The 15,185-nt window shown below is 47.4% G+C and overlaps 1 protein-coding gene across 2 annotated transcripts in view; it reads right to left on the minus strand.

Annotated features, from left to right (window-relative positions):
• The window catches only part of LOC144146952 (3-alpha-hydroxysteroid sulfotransferase-like), a 34,497-nt gene extending 24,032 nt beyond the window's left edge, over positions 1-10,465 (minus strand). The window contains exons 1-2 of one of the 2 annotated variants that reach the window (XM_077678927.1): positions 10,316-10,463; positions 6,058-6,154 (exon numbers count right to left, since the gene is read on the minus strand). The gene's annotated coding sequence lies outside the window, so the exon portion shown is untranslated. Of the gene's footprint in view, positions 1-6,057; positions 6,155-10,315 lie in introns of both variants that reach the window. The other variant, XM_077678926.1, reaches the window with a different exon arrangement.
• Between the last annotated feature and the right edge of the window lie 4,720 nt (positions 10,466-15,185).

The following is a 15,185-nucleotide window of genomic DNA, read 5'->3' on the forward strand; positions in this document are numbered from 1 at the left end:
ACGAAAACTCGCTAGCGCGCCAGTGCCAGCCTGCGCGCGTTCATTGAACTAGTTCGTGAAACCATGAACGTTGCGGCCCAAAAAAAGGTGAACTCAATGTAGAAAACATCGGCAGAAAACGAAAAAGTTAACTTACAAAAAAAAAGCACGTACCAGCGGGGACTCGAACTCGTGATTTGCAAAACACTTGCGGCAACATACCTAGCGCCTCAGAGCACTCGGCCACGGAACGGGCTCTTCTGACCTTGGTAATATAAGGTATATATTGTACAACAAGTTTACACTTTTATTTAGTTTTGGCATTTCAAGCAGCTTAGGTGACTATTTGTTGTATTGCGCTCGTGCAGTAAGCGTCCCCCGAGTTTCCACAATAGCTCAGGTCTAGCAATTGCATTTCGTAGACGGAAAAGCGTTCGCAGATGCGTAGTCGTGCTGCTGACCGCTGTGCTTGTTCGCCCAGCGCAAAAAAGTGCTTCCCACACCCTATTTTTACGCTGTACGGTACAAATATCAGTTGATTTTATTTCCTTAGTACCTATATTGACTTCGCTGACTCTTCTCCCACCTTCAAGAGGCCTTATATTTTCCTACTGGCGTACCAGTCAGCGAAGCGTCGCATGTGCGCTTGTGCAGCGCTTGTGAGAAGCGACCTTGACTTGGAGCTAGATACAGTGTACAAACTAACCAAGTAAAGAAAGGCCCATTTTTCCATTCACAAACGTGTCCTGGCTTCGTTTCAACTGAGCGAACAAATTGCGACGACCCGTCGGCGGCCGGCGGACGAAACGCTGGGCCGACTGACTGTCTGAAGGCCGGGGAGCCGTGCAGTAGCGCAGTCAATTGCGAGCTCGGCTCCTCTCGACGTCACACGAAAACGCCGCAGAAAATGGGCGAGCGTAAAGAGAGGAGGACAGCATTTTCGAATTAATTTTTCTACTAAATAAAATCGCGTAAACGCACCCAGAGTGGTCGTAACATGGCCTGGGGACTCCGGACTACAATTTGCGCAAGTAATCCCGCAATGTTTACATGTCACTTCAGTGTCCCTTTAATACATCCGAATCGCTACTCCGCTGAATGTAAATTTTGCTCAGAAGTAGGAATGCTCCGCCCGTAATGGGGGTGTGCGAGTTTAGCCCTGAGCACCCTCCTCTCTTTCCGTCAACTACCCAACAAGGGCAATGGGAGATGCTGCTGCCCAGGCCCTCTCTACCTACCCAGCTTCAGAGGGTGGACAGAACACAGGCCGCGCGGAATGCATATGGGCCCCAAAAAAAAAAAGGAATCACTTCCCAGGGCTGCACTCTGGGCCGTTCAGAAATCTGAACAGAAGTATTTCTTCCTCCTCCTTCTCTACCGCAAATCTCGTCGCCTCCGTCCGCGGCGCAGAGACGGAGAAGTCAGATCGCCTAACACCGGGTTGGAGGTTACTTAGATTTTATAAAAAAAGTTTCCACTCTTGTGCTACACCAATACGTTCATGCTTCATGCATTGATTTAACGTTAACAAGGATATCTCTTTGAAGTATTAAATGGTGTGGTTAAGTGCATTTCACTTCTCTCTGGTTTTGCTATTTGTAGAGCGATGTGAGTGAATTGAAGTGACGTCACATGGGTAATCGTTATCGGTGCCGTTTACAGCTTTGCTTTCCAACCACATTCACGGGGTGGATTGGCGCGATTTTTTTCAATTTTGACTTCTGATGTTGATTTCTAGCTCTTCTTCACCGTCTGTTTGTAGCAATATCTCAGCACAATTTGGATCGAATACACTTCTGATTACCCTTTAGCGAAGCCGCAACTACGACTTTCCATGTTGATTCGCTGAACTACTTCGGCATTTATTGTTTTCTAGCTATATTTGAGCACAAATAATTGCGATACGAAAGAACAAGAAAGTGCCGAATACGACGGATCGAATTGAATCAGCAGACCTGTAGAAATTTGTCAACAGAAGTAAAATAAGCGACATTGGTGCAAATAACATTGCAGTGATCGGGGAAATGCTAGAAATAGGAAATAGGATCTTTTAAAGGAGGGAGGATATACTGTACTGGAAAAGTTCGCTGCACTACCTTACTGCGACGCAGTATATGTCTAACCCCCTTTTTTTAGTCGCTGAAGCCGATTTACTCGGCCCCGCTGCGGCGCTCCTCCTCGCCACCGCCGACACCGCTTTCACAAATACTATTCCCTTCGCCACAACCGAGGCCTCTTCCACAAGCTGCGATATCGGCTGATAGCGGTGGTAGCACCCTTATCAGGCGCTACCAGAGCAACTTGCCCGCCTTGAACGATGACGTAAGCCCATATTTCTTTTTCAGCATGAAAGACTTCCCGCGCGACATTTTCGCCCGTGTATTTCACGCCTAAGCGTGCGCCCATCACTGGTTGCTGGTTTTAGCGTGCACTGGCTTGGGGGTAGTGGCAGAAGGGCGTACATGCATGAGCTAGTCTCCATGCCGCTACCGATGACATCAATGCGACCTGTCAGCTTTCCTGAATGGTCGAGCGTTTCGGGTTTTGGTTGGCGTGTTAAACAGACAGTGAGATGCCTACGACCCGGGACGGAAACGGACAGTCACATGTTTGTCCACTAGAATAAAGCTCCAGTCCTTCCAGGTTTTAACTACCTATGGACTGACGCGTGTCGTTCGCTGGGAGGTAGAACGGCGGGAATCGAAGGAGTGTCTGCCAAGACAAAAGCGGGAATGGGTGCGAAAACAACAAAAAGCAGCTGCCGAACCCCTTTTCCACAGCAATGGCTCCACCTCATTTAGTAGTTGGGAATCTCTCACGAATGAACAGCAACTTTGACATGAGCCAATATTTCTGGTTGAGCTTGAAGGGCTTTCAGAGCGACAATTTTGGTGATGTCTTCACTTTCACTTTCACTTTGGCGATGTCTTTCATTTTCACTTTTTTTGGCACACAACTGGTTGGTGGTTTCATGCGCTCACTGATGACATGTTCGTTGTACTGGCGGGAGGCTTCAATGTTGAATGGGTGTATACGAGAAGGAGGTCGACTGTTTTTCGTTTTCTTCGGAGCGAAGACAATATTGTGGGTCCACTTGGCGTAGTTCCCAGTAATGATGAAGGGTAGGAAAAATATATATATTTCAATGCAGTCACTTTGTACGTTTACTCCTACCTGCCGAAGTATACTCCAGTTTGGTACGGTAGGTAGCCGTGCACGTTTGAAGAAATATTCTAATTTCTAGCTTTCGTAATTTTTGACATCTTCCAATAGCTATTCCTTCTGGAAGTGTCGAAAATATTAAGCAACAGGACCAAGATGGAACAAAACCTAACGCCAGGTCTCTCCGTCAACCAAATGTTTCACAGGACGTAAGAAGAATCCATTTTAAGTGGTGAAAAACCAACATTGCACCAACTGGCAGATACTGAAAATGAAATTGAGTACGCCTGTTTTGGGCAGCCGCTCAAGTTCTTTCGTGGAACTAGCTTTCACGTCCAGGAGGTAAGTTTCGCTAACCATTAGGTACCAGTCGTGCAATACCAGTCGGCGGCTTGCTCTCTCAGAGTGCAGTCTAAATAAAACAGGCGTGACTATATTCTTGCTTACAAAACTGACTTCAGTTGGAGATTACTCAGCCCACTAGACGATTTAAAAACAAAAATTATGTCTACAGAAATCACGAATGAAATTCGTGCACGTGAACGCTGCTCACCTCAAGCCTTGCGTCCCCAAGGTGCGCCTGTCCACGGCAACCTTAGTACGAAATTGCGGCTGCGGTTCGCTAAACTGGATTATTCACGGGGAGCTGTGCTCGAAAGGTGTGGCAGAGCTCAAGCTGCCTTGGATGACAGGGATGTAAAACTTTATACAATGGAGAGGCGGGTGTTATAAAACGTGTCTGCAAGGGCTCCCGCTTGTAGTGGAGGAAGTGTTTGTGAATCATCCTTGATAAAGCGACGCAAAAAGGAGATCCCCGTCTTTTGTTCTATAAGCGGAATGACCTTTTTGCGTGTCGAAGACTAAGCGAGTGCAGTCACGCGAATATTGATTTGTCTGTTTCTAAGCGGGATGCAGTGTTCAGGTTGTGTTTAGCAGAGTTTGCTTTCGAGGAAATATTGATCGTTTACCACCAACCGACTTCCTTTCCTGTTTTGCCGGTAGGTGGCAAGAATTACACCCTATTTTTCTTCGTGCTGTTAAGTCACGCTCCGAAGCCATGGAGGAAAAAAAATGCCATGCCTTTGCGGTACGGATAAAGCGTACGTTGCCGCTGATTGCGCACCACGTAAAGCGCCTCCAGAAACACCTAGAAGAGACCAAGCAGATGCCCGACACAATGTTCGGATTCAGAAGGAACCTCGGGACCCAGGATGTGCTAATTCAACTGAAGGAGGAGATCATCGTCCCCGCCACTCGTCACTTCCTGCTGGCCATCCTCGCACTTGATCTGAGGGGACTTCGACAACACGGCACACGAGGCAATCCTCCGGGACCTGGACAACACAGGCTGCGGAAAGAAGACATACGACTATATTATCGACCTCCTGTCCAACCGAAAAGCCATAGTCAAGATCTGGGCCGTCACCTCGGATCCCGTCACCCTTGGCTGTCGGGGGACCCCTCAAGGCTCAGCCCTGTCTCCGTTACTGTTCAACACCACGCTCTTGGGCCTCCCTGGGCGGCTAGAGAGTATACCAAACTTAAGACACGCCCTCTATGCAGACGATGTAACCCTGTTAACGGGGACCGATTCATAGGGGGGGGGGTTGCAGGACACTCTGCAAATCGCCGCCGATACGGTCAGCCACTATGCGAAGGAATGTGGATTGGCTTGCCCACCCCGAAAGTCAGAACATCTTGTGGTTCAACGCCACCGCCTCCTGATACAATCGGACGCAAAGAACGACCAAATGATACCGAGCTAACAAAAACATCCGAGCAGGTGCTACACATGCTCAGAAGAGTCGCCAAACGACACAGAAGCATGAAAGAGGAAGACATACTTCGCCTCGTCCAGGCTTTCATCCTCTCCAGAATAACTAACTCAATTCCATATGCAGTACTAAACAAGAGAGAAAGCGACCAACTTAACACCGCAATCTGGAAAGCAAAAAAAGAAGCGTGGGGTCTTCCACTGAGTGTGTCCATAGACAGGCTATTAAGCGCTGGGCTACACAACACGGTCGACGAGCTGATTGAAGGTCACCTGCCCAACCAAAAAGCTCGGCTCGCACAAACCCAAACGGGCAGGAAGGTCCTTGCCCAACTAAAATTGACGCCAGTGGGGGTAGTTGTCTGAACATAGTAAATGCCGAAGAAATGGCGGAAGCACACCACAATCCGTCCCCTGCCAAAGAATATGCATCGTGTTCACCATCAGGGTAGGGGAGAAGAAAGAGCCAAAGCTCCGGACAAGAAATATGGATCTCTGCCCACAGTGGTCTAAGTGGTCTATACAGATGCAACCGCATACCCGAAAAGACAAGCCAAAGTAGAGATGGTGACAAGAAAGACCTCGTTGTCGGTGCAACCCTTCCACGAGCCTCAACACAAAAAGCGGAAGAAGTATCCGTAGTCTTAGCTCTCTCACAGGTGAAGGCAAGTACCACGTCTGGTCTCAGGAGTCTCACGTCTGGCTGGGTGGACCCAATGACATACCGCATACTGTCAAGCAAGCCAACAGACAGGGTAGTCGAAGTGGTGTGGGCGCCGGCCGACTCCTCCATGGAGGGCAGTGATCAAGGCCCACCTCAGGGACGGAGGTTTCGTCGACCAGGCCGCGGATAACTCACATGAACCTATGCCACTCACGACGTACCAGGAAATTACAGAGCACTACAGACTCGGCCGAAGAACACTTCCGTCCCCCCCCCCCTACAACTAACAAAGGCACAAGAAATTACGCTCAGACTTGTGCAAACAAGCGCGTATCCTCACCCAACACGGATGCACCTGATGTTCCCAAATCAACCCGAAGCCCAATTAAAAATTCTGTACGCAACCGGAAACACTTAGGCACATTTTCCTTGAATGCACCCAGAACCATGATTTGCCATCTCCACCCCCTTCCCATACCTCCGAGCAGTGCGAGGCGCTGCTGTCCAGCTCTCTCGTTGGCGATCAGCTCCTTCTGGTTGAGAGTGCAGTAGCATCAAGGGCGGCCCATGGCTACCTGTAAGATGGCTCCACTCCCACAAGGCTCTGCCAAATAAAGAAGTTTTTTCTCTCTTTGTCTCTGTGTGCCTAATTACCGCGCTCTAGTGCTTGACGCAATTTTCATTATCTCTGCTCGTGCTTGAGCGTTGCTGTATATAAGGACGCAGTTTTCATGCGAGTGCATATATGATTGGACCACGGGGAATTTCACGGTTTCATCTTTTGACGTCACTTTTGTTGTCGTGGTAATGTATATTTGTTTACTTAGTGAAAATTCGTCCCTTGACTCTGACTATGGCGGGAAGGAGATATAAGGGAAGGGGAGGATAGAGGGGGGGGGGGTATTGGAATAATTGTGGTCCTCTGTACCGCCTTCTCAAATATAGTAGAGAAGAGAGTCGAAGACCCTCTTCTTGTGCTCTGTAGACCTGGATAGTTTTCTAGAAGCCAGTCTCAGTTTAAGCAGACCTTTTCTTTTCAAAATGTTCGAAACTGATATTATGAATAGGTTATGCACTTGGGTTGTGCGTAAAGCGCGCCCCAAGTATTCTTTGAGCTAATTCATATTCACACGAACAAACTGTACGCCAGCGCTGGTCGTTGGGAAAGCTGTTTGCATTTGCACACTTAGGTTTCCCCCGAACAGAATGGCATGATTTCGGCGAAGGTAGGACCACTGCGCGATGAAAACAGCTCCAAAAATGAATGCTACGAAGTGACGCAGAAAAGTTGCAGGTAATCCCCTAGCATATTATCATCGAATGAGAACGCGGAAGCATACGAACAATTGAATTTCAGATGATGAAGACTTTTAATGCGTCAACAGCGGCGCCACTGCTACCATACGATAGATCTCAATACTTGGAATTGAATCTACGCGCCTTAAGCGAGCTGGCTCCTTCTAGTGAATCGAAGGCGAAGCTGGGTCAAACAACGCATCTTGTTTCCATTCCTCCGGTCGAAAGTAGGGGCGGGCGCACGCATCTCCTTTTTGCCGTATTCTTCCTTCAGCTCCTTTTCGTTCACATTGAAGGGACCATGCAACAGTTCCTTCAACCTTTTGCAAAATTGTATATGCTTGCAGAACGTAGTCAACCAACACATTCACTACTTAGATTAGGGGGTCGCAACGTGCCTCAGCCAAAAAGTGCACTTCTATGCCCGTCAGATAACTTTGAAACTTGCTCTATATATTTTTCTCTTTTTCTCCTTATTCGCGCTCTTCGAATGCTTGAATTGCGCTATTACAGCAACGTAGCGGCTATTACCCGGCTTTCCTTCAGTTGCAGCAGTGAAAGCATTCGATAGCCATTTTAGAAACAGAAGCCACGAAATCAAAGCAGAAATGGAAGGGGTATCTTCTGAGACGAGCAAATCACGCAGTTACACTCCGTGATGGCAATAACTGCCGTATTTGCAGGATTGTAACGCGCACCTTTTATCTTTTTTTTTGTTGCTAAAAGTGACCTCCAAATTTGTGGGCGCATTACAAACTCGCTGAGAACAGAAATCGGCTTTAAAGCGGGCAAACGCATTGCGATGGACACGAACTCTGCCAAGCTACCACTTAACCTAATCCAACAATTCGTCAACATTGCGTGAGTGAACTTTGGTACACCCATTGTCAATGGGCTTACCTCAGCCAGCTGTTGCAGAGGTTTCTGCTGTTGCAATGAGCACGTCGTTTCAGCTATTATGGCACTGAAGAGGTACCAGTATGCAGCGTGTATTAAGCGCAAGGGGATTTTACTTTACGACAGCGAGGAGAAGCGAGCCGCATCATGCAAACTCAACGTCTCGAAGACAGAGTGGGCGACTGACGAAAAACAAAGCAGCGCCATATTTTAAGTGCAGAGCACTTCAGGGGCTCGCCTTGCCGTCGTAGCTCGCTGGCTGGACCCAAGTAGAGCCACACGGTGTTCCGTCGTCGCGGCGTCCACCAGAGGCTTCGAAATCCAAGCGATTTATGTAGTCATAAGCTTTCGAAACTCGTGAACCCCTGGCGCTTGTCATAAATCTCCCCGTTGTTTAGCGAAAAGAAAACTGCAGGCACATTTGAGGCAGAATATACGTAATATACGATAGTAAGCGAAAAAAAGTGGCAGTGCAAGCACCAAAATAACAGAACTCCCGCGGGCGCAGTTTCAGGCAGGGGGCGCGCGAGCACTGCAAAGGCCGGATATTTCAATTGCATTGGATGGTACCAGTGAGCGGATAACGGCGCTACAGCCCATTATGGCCAATCACTGCTCTGCACTTCCGACACCTTTCCCATTGAGTGGAACGGCTTTAAGTTTTTTATGCAAGGCTTACGCTGTCCCTGAGCCCAAACGTCTTTGAGAACTTGAAGACTCCTAGGTAAAATTTATAAATTAGCATAGAAAAACCAACGTCCCTTTCCGTCTAAACTCATTAAGTTCAAGCCACTCAATATCTCAAACATCTACAATGTTCCTTGATCCAGATTTAATTCCAGCAGGAGCTGCACAAGCAAGCTTATGAAGTGCAAGGGATTTTCGCTGCCACATTTGCGCGCGTCAATAAAATGCCCTCTGCCCGGCACGTGGTGTCATGTCTTTTACATGTGCACAGAATCTTTGAGTAACAAAATCTTTGAGTTTGAAATCGACGTAAAATGTTTTTTTTTCGAATTTCCCTTAGTAACTGTACCAGCGTGTTACAATCGGAGGCGCTTTAGAATCGTGCAAAGACGGTATAGCTTTCGCAGTGCTTCCAGACGCGAGGGAAAAAGCGAAAGCGTTTATCGGAAGTGTTTTAGAGTCCCTTAATGTATTTCGAGTGCCGTCGTCTGCGTTGTGTCAGTGTAGAGTAGCAGTAAGGCTCTTTGCCTGTCACCACCCGTGAGTTGATTGATTGTAGGGTTTAACGTGCCGACGCAACGCAGGCGATGAGGCGCACCGTAGTGGAGAGCTCCGGATTAATTTCGACCACCTGGGGTTCTTTAACGTGCGCCGAAATCTCGTACACACGGGCGTTTTTGCTTTTCGCCTCCATCAGAAAAGCGGCCGCCGCGGCCGGGAATCGAATCCGCGACCTCGTGCTCACCACCCGTGAGTTAGATTCTTTTTCTGCCATGGTTTTTTTTGTTAGATGATGTAATTTGTTTGCGTTTTTCCTGACGATGGCTTTAGCTGACTCCAGCTGTGTGCGCGCCTCACCAACCTAGTAAACCTGTCGCTTAAAAAAACACGCGAGATGCGCAGGGTTCATCGAGATACTATTAGCACATGTAATAAAGAACACGTTCCACACCAGACCATGGTTTAGAAAAGCGCACAGCTACAATTAAGTCTAGTAACTGCGCAAAACAGAAAAAAAACAAGAGGTAGTCACACGCGCTTTTCAGGAGCCGAGCTTCAGGTGCTCTTCGTTCTGCCACTCGGCGAACGCTTGAGCTCTAGGATGCACGTAGCCGGTCTCGCAGTTTACTTTGCCGGGCTACTTCTGTGAGAACGTACAACGTAACTATCGAGCAACAATCGGAACGAAAAAAAAACACTTAAAGCAAAAACCGGGACGAAATCGACGGTACCCTCTGAGAAACAGTAGGGCGTAGCCTTGCTGCCAGTCGCACAATGAACATAGCAGATACACCATAGCTGCGATTCGCCCTACTATAAATATTCAAGAGTTCCTTGTTTGGGAACACCTCACTATGAGGCTTTACCAAGAATAAAAAAAAAACGAAAATGCCAGTTAAGACATTTGCCGCTTGACCTGGATCCTGCTCCACTCCATAGTTTCAGATGCTGCAACCAAACGTATGTGCATAAAGAACGGCTAACAAACCAGCCGTGAAAATATTAGCACACCTTTACGGGGGCCATGAACAATAAACGCCTATTTTTACGGCTATCTCAATGCCTGCTGCTTCTGTCGTCAATCGTAAAATGTTTACAACAGATAATTTTACAGCAACAACAATATTACGATGATAGTGCCCCCAGAATAGGGGTACATGTCCTTTTGGAGGTTTCACGGTGTGCTGCTTCGAAATTCAAGATACCGCTCTTTTCTGAAAAATAGCATGTGCCATTAGAAAATGCACTCTATACCCGATTGGGGAGGGGAGGAACCGCTAAAGTAATCCAAGCTGACGTATGAGTTTTACAGCCATGACGCAGAGCGAACCATATTTTGCAGGTCATGCACTCACCTATATAAAGCCACAACGGAACGAGAAGAGTTCTCAAGAGAGGCGACTGCACTTCTGATCTGGCATAGGAAACGGTCGCGTTTGGCCGAGCGCTCCCAGAGTGGCATGCATGCCCGCACGATAAACCTCCTCTTAACAGCTTTTGTGATCGATAAAAGAGCGGAATTGTACGTCCGTTCGTGTTGTTTGGCGTTGGCGTGGGCATACATGTGTGCTTTGGCAGCGATCCCAGGCTCTGTCGATAACTGGCCCGTTATCGCTGGCTTGGGACCGCAAAGCCGCAAAGCTGGGTGCAGCGTTTTCTTTGTCCAGAAAACATATGTCTGGACGTGCTTTCAAGCGAAGCTTGCATTGACTCACTTGTGTGATGAAAGCTCAGGATGGTGTTCAAAAAAAAAAAAAAAAAAAAAGAAAAGGAAGAAAGAAAGAAAAGCCAAGCAACTAAAAAAAAAACGCTTCCCGTGGTCGGTACGCAACCTCAGTTCCTCTCGTTATGCGCCATTAGGACATGATATCCCTATGCAAAACGTTGGAGTTTATCCTTACGACGCGTCGTTACCACGCGCACCGCCATTGCTAGGCGGCACTGCGCACCGGGAGATGAGCGGCTAATTTGAAATGGGCGCGCTGCAGACTGATGTACCTGTTTATTGAAAGCGCCGTTGGAACGGACCCGTTGATTGGCCGCGCCGCATGCCGGAAGATGAGCGGCTGATTTGAAAGTGGCCAATAACTATAGCGTTGGTTTGGAGTTCTGAGTTTTATTTTGGCGTACACTCAGTGGTGAAAAGCTTCGCGCGCACCCCTGTTCCATTTCGGGTAGGGGTTGGTTAGTTTTTTTTTACTCAACTCGAAGCTGTTCAGGGAACGTACAGGTGCTGTCATAAGTAATTGTAACAAGGATTCGTGAATATCATAAAACATTTGTCTTAGTGGCTTTATGACAGCTATTACCGGTTCACAGGAAGCCTTTTCTATTAGGCAGGACTCCTTTAAACGCACACCAAGGCAGCCAGGCAATTTACGGAAGAAGAAATTCCTGCAACATCGTGAGACTGCGTTCCAATTACTGTTGACGGAACCTGTACCTTCAAGCGCGAATTATGAACACGCACGCACACGCACTCCTCAAGACCAACTGTAAGACAGGGGAAGTAATTAGTGGTTTAATTTTTCATGTAGAGGAAGAAATTTTTGATATGCTTGAAAAAAGAGAAAGGAGGCAGAAAAAAGCATGCGCCCACAGTGTGGCCGAACCTACGACCTTCCGAGTGCGCGTCCAATGCCTTACCGATTGGCCTACCTGAGCGGCGGTCTTCTCCAACGCTTTGTAGATGTACTTATGTAATTGAAATTGTACTTTACGCTTGGGGTTAGTAGTTAGGGCCGCTCAGACAAGTGGGGAGGGGGTGAACGCGATGGGTTCGGTCACCATTCTAGTCATATGTTGTGATTCCCCTTTTTTCTTGTTTCGAAAATTTTATACATTTCTATTTCTACACGAAACAATGATATCAACAAAAAAAATCTGGTTGATGCCTCTTTCATAGGAATCGTCAAAACACGAAAGTGCAATGTGCCTTCCCAGAAGCATTTGTTGTGCATCGATATGAACTTGCACATCGCTATTTATATTACGTCGGTATGGCACCGTTAGACGCATCAACGTCAGACACTAGATTGCACGCGCCGGTACGTTGCGTAAATCCGACTGAAACCACAGCCCCTTGAAAACAGTGAGACCGAAACGGAATTGAAACCGAAACCGAAAGCAGTAGGTGGCGGAAGGTGCCTCAATCCACCAGTGTCCCGCGCACACGAAGACGCTGGCATCGAGACGCCAACTGTCGGCGGTCATTAGTGTCACGATGAACTACTTCGCTTCACTTCTCCTAGACGGCAGCATCTCCTAGACGGCATCTGAATGAAAAAAGTAGTGGGAAAGATATAAGGGGCGTTCGTAGATCACTTGCGCTTGTAGTAGTAGTAGTAGAACTTTTATTGTGAGAAGAAGGGGGAAGGGGATAGGGGTGAAAAGTTCAGAGGGAGTTCATGGATAGGGCCCGACGTCCAGGGCTCCAGATGCAACGGCTCTCATCTTGGCTCTCTGGATCAGACGTAGCTGATCTTCGAGAGATGAGCTGGTGAGGGCTGCCTCCCATGTCCGGATAGGATTAATCTGGGTACTATTGCTTTCCTGGGGCCAGATGCGAGGGCACGCCCAGGTTGCGTGAAATAGCGTGGCTATCTCTACGCATTGTGTGCACGTTTCTTGGAAGGAATCGGGTAACATTTTTGCCAGTCGCGATTTGTGTGGGTACGTGTTTGTTTGCATTTGCCTCAGGATTTGGGCTCCTATAGTATTTAGTTCCTTGTGTGGTGTAGGAAAAATACTTCTTTTCTGCCTAGTAAGCCAGAGTCTTTCTCCATATTTTTCGGGAAGGGGGGTGTGATAAGCGTGATCGTCAGGTGTGCGGTGTGTGAGTTCACGCACTGCCATGTCCGCTGCTTCGTTACCCTCCAGTCCTTCGTGTCCGGGACACCATGTGATATTGTATTTTTTCTTCAGTTCGGGTGGAACAAGGTTTTTGGGGCTTTTGGTATTCTTCCTGTGGCAAGATTCAATACTGATCTCCTGGAGTCTGTTATTATGTTCAGACTTCTGCTTGTTTTCGCCGAGTCGAATTGCCATGAGGATGGCGCCAGTCTCCGCTTCTGCTGTGTTTGACGGTCTACTTGTCCAACAATCTTGCTAAGCTTCCTTAAATTTTCTGACCGCTAGTGTGGCGTCGGTTTTCTAACATGATCCAGCATCCATATGGACTGTTTTCATGATCCTTGAATTTTTTACTGAGGTTTTTGACTTTCGCTTGCCTTCTGTCTTTGTGTACTGTGGGGTACACGTTTTCCGGTAGAGGAAGGGTTTGGATGTGACTACGCTGTTCAGGTTTTAAGTCCGTTATGGCATCCAGTTGCGTTCTTTATGGGGGGCCACCTATCTTCCAAAGGATGGATCTCCCAGTTTTAGTGGTGGCAAGTCTTTCCTCTTGGGCAATTAGTAATGCCTCCTTGATCTCTTCGAAGTTGTTGTACACTCCCAATTGAAAGAATGTTTCCGAGGACGTGTACAATCGTAGGCCCAGTTGCGTCGCCCATATGCGTCGCCCACACTTGCGTCGCCCATATCATTATATCGTCTGTATAGATGACGGGTCCAATGTTTGGGAGTTATCTCAGCTTGTTCGCGATCCTTATCACCGAAATGTTAAAGAGGAGAGGGGATATGATGGATCCCTGTGGCGTGCCTGCATTGGACATCTGAAAGGGTTCCGATCTGAGGTCGCCGATTCCTACCATTGCTGTTCTGTTGGATAGAAACGCTGTGACGAACTTGAAAGTTCTTTCGAAGCAGTTCATTTCGCCGAGGGTTTCTAAAATTGCTTTGTGGGAGACGTTATAAAATGCTCCCTTCAAGTCCAGGGCTAAGATAAAGTTTTCTCCCTGAGCAACCTTTTTTATAACTTCTTTCTTTATGAGTAGGAAGGCGTCCTGTATTGACAGTCCTTCACGAAAGCCTATCATGCTCTTTGGGAAGATGCCACAACCTTCTATGTAGTTGGTTAGCCGATCGCTGATAATTCTCTCATTGAGTTTCCCTACGCGTGACGTAAGATAAATAGGTCTAAGGTTTTTTAATTGTAGGCGGCTTGCCTGGTTTGGGAATAGATACAACATCCGAATATCGCCATTCTGCTGGTACAATGCCCGGTATCCAAAGTTTTTCATTTATGTATTCTGTGATTTCTTCCACCTGCTGATCTCCCATGTTTCTTAGCATGGCGTTTGTGACTCCATCTTTTCCTGGGGCACTGTTTTTCTTTGCCGACATCATTCCATTGAGGACTTTCTCTCTTGATATTTCTCTCTCCATATACTCGTTCTTACTTCCCTTGTATGTGTTTGGGTCGGTCTCCCTCTTTTGTGCTGTACAGTGCTTATTTTTAAGGGCCTCGATCAGGCCTTCGTCACTCCCTGGGAAGGTGTGCACCACTCTTCTCAAGTTGTGGTTGTTTTCTTCTCTTGTGGAAGCGGGGTCTAGCATGCTTTTGAGTATAGCCCATGTTCTAGATGTGCTCCTGGTTCCTTTGAGCGACTCGCAGAAATTATTCCAGTTTTGTCTGGCTAGTTGGTCTGGGTATTCCTCTGCTTGCCTCGTGATTTCTTTGATTCTTTGTTTGAGTTTCTTGTTTCTCTTTTGATTCTATCAGCTTTTCTTGAGGCTTCTCCTTGCATCCCACAGGTCAGCTAAATGGTTGTTTATTTTTGGGGTCTGTTCAGTTCTCTCTATAATCTTTGTGGAGTTCTTGTGTTTATTTTTAAGGTTGTCACACTAGCTGCTAATTTACTTAATTTTCATTTTGTTTTCTTCCATTTGCATGGAGTCTCTGTATTTTTTCCATTCGGTTAGTTTTGCCACACCAAATGGTTTCCGAAATTTGGTCGCGGTGACCGCAATACTTATGATGTTGTGATCACTTCCGAGTGTTTCTTGTGTGTTAGTCTACGTGATGTCATTCTCTCTAGAAGGGAAAAGGTTTGGGCGTGCTGGTTCATAGTCACACAGAAAACAAGCGCTGTAAAAAAACGCATACACGACGAGGCGTGGACAGGACAAGCGCTAACTTTCAACAAAAAGTTTATTGAGAGAGAGAGAGAGAGAGAGAGATGAAACGTTTATTATTAGGAAAAAAAGCAGGTGGCGCGATTGTCTTAGGGGTGGTACCCTCCTTCCAGGGCCCCAGACTCTTCTGCTCCTCTCCGGGACGAAGAATTGAGTCCTTCTGATTCCCGAAGTCGGAGCTGGCCAGAG

Source organism: Haemaphysalis longicornis, unplaced genomic scaffold (genome assembly GCF_048455015.1).
Source record: "Haemaphysalis longicornis isolate Haplotype H1 unplaced genomic scaffold, Haemaphysalis longicornis Haplotype H1 scaffold_7, whole genome shotgun sequence".
NCBI classification, from domain to species: Eukaryota; Metazoa; Arthropoda; class Arachnida; order Ixodida; family Ixodidae; genus Haemaphysalis; species Haemaphysalis longicornis.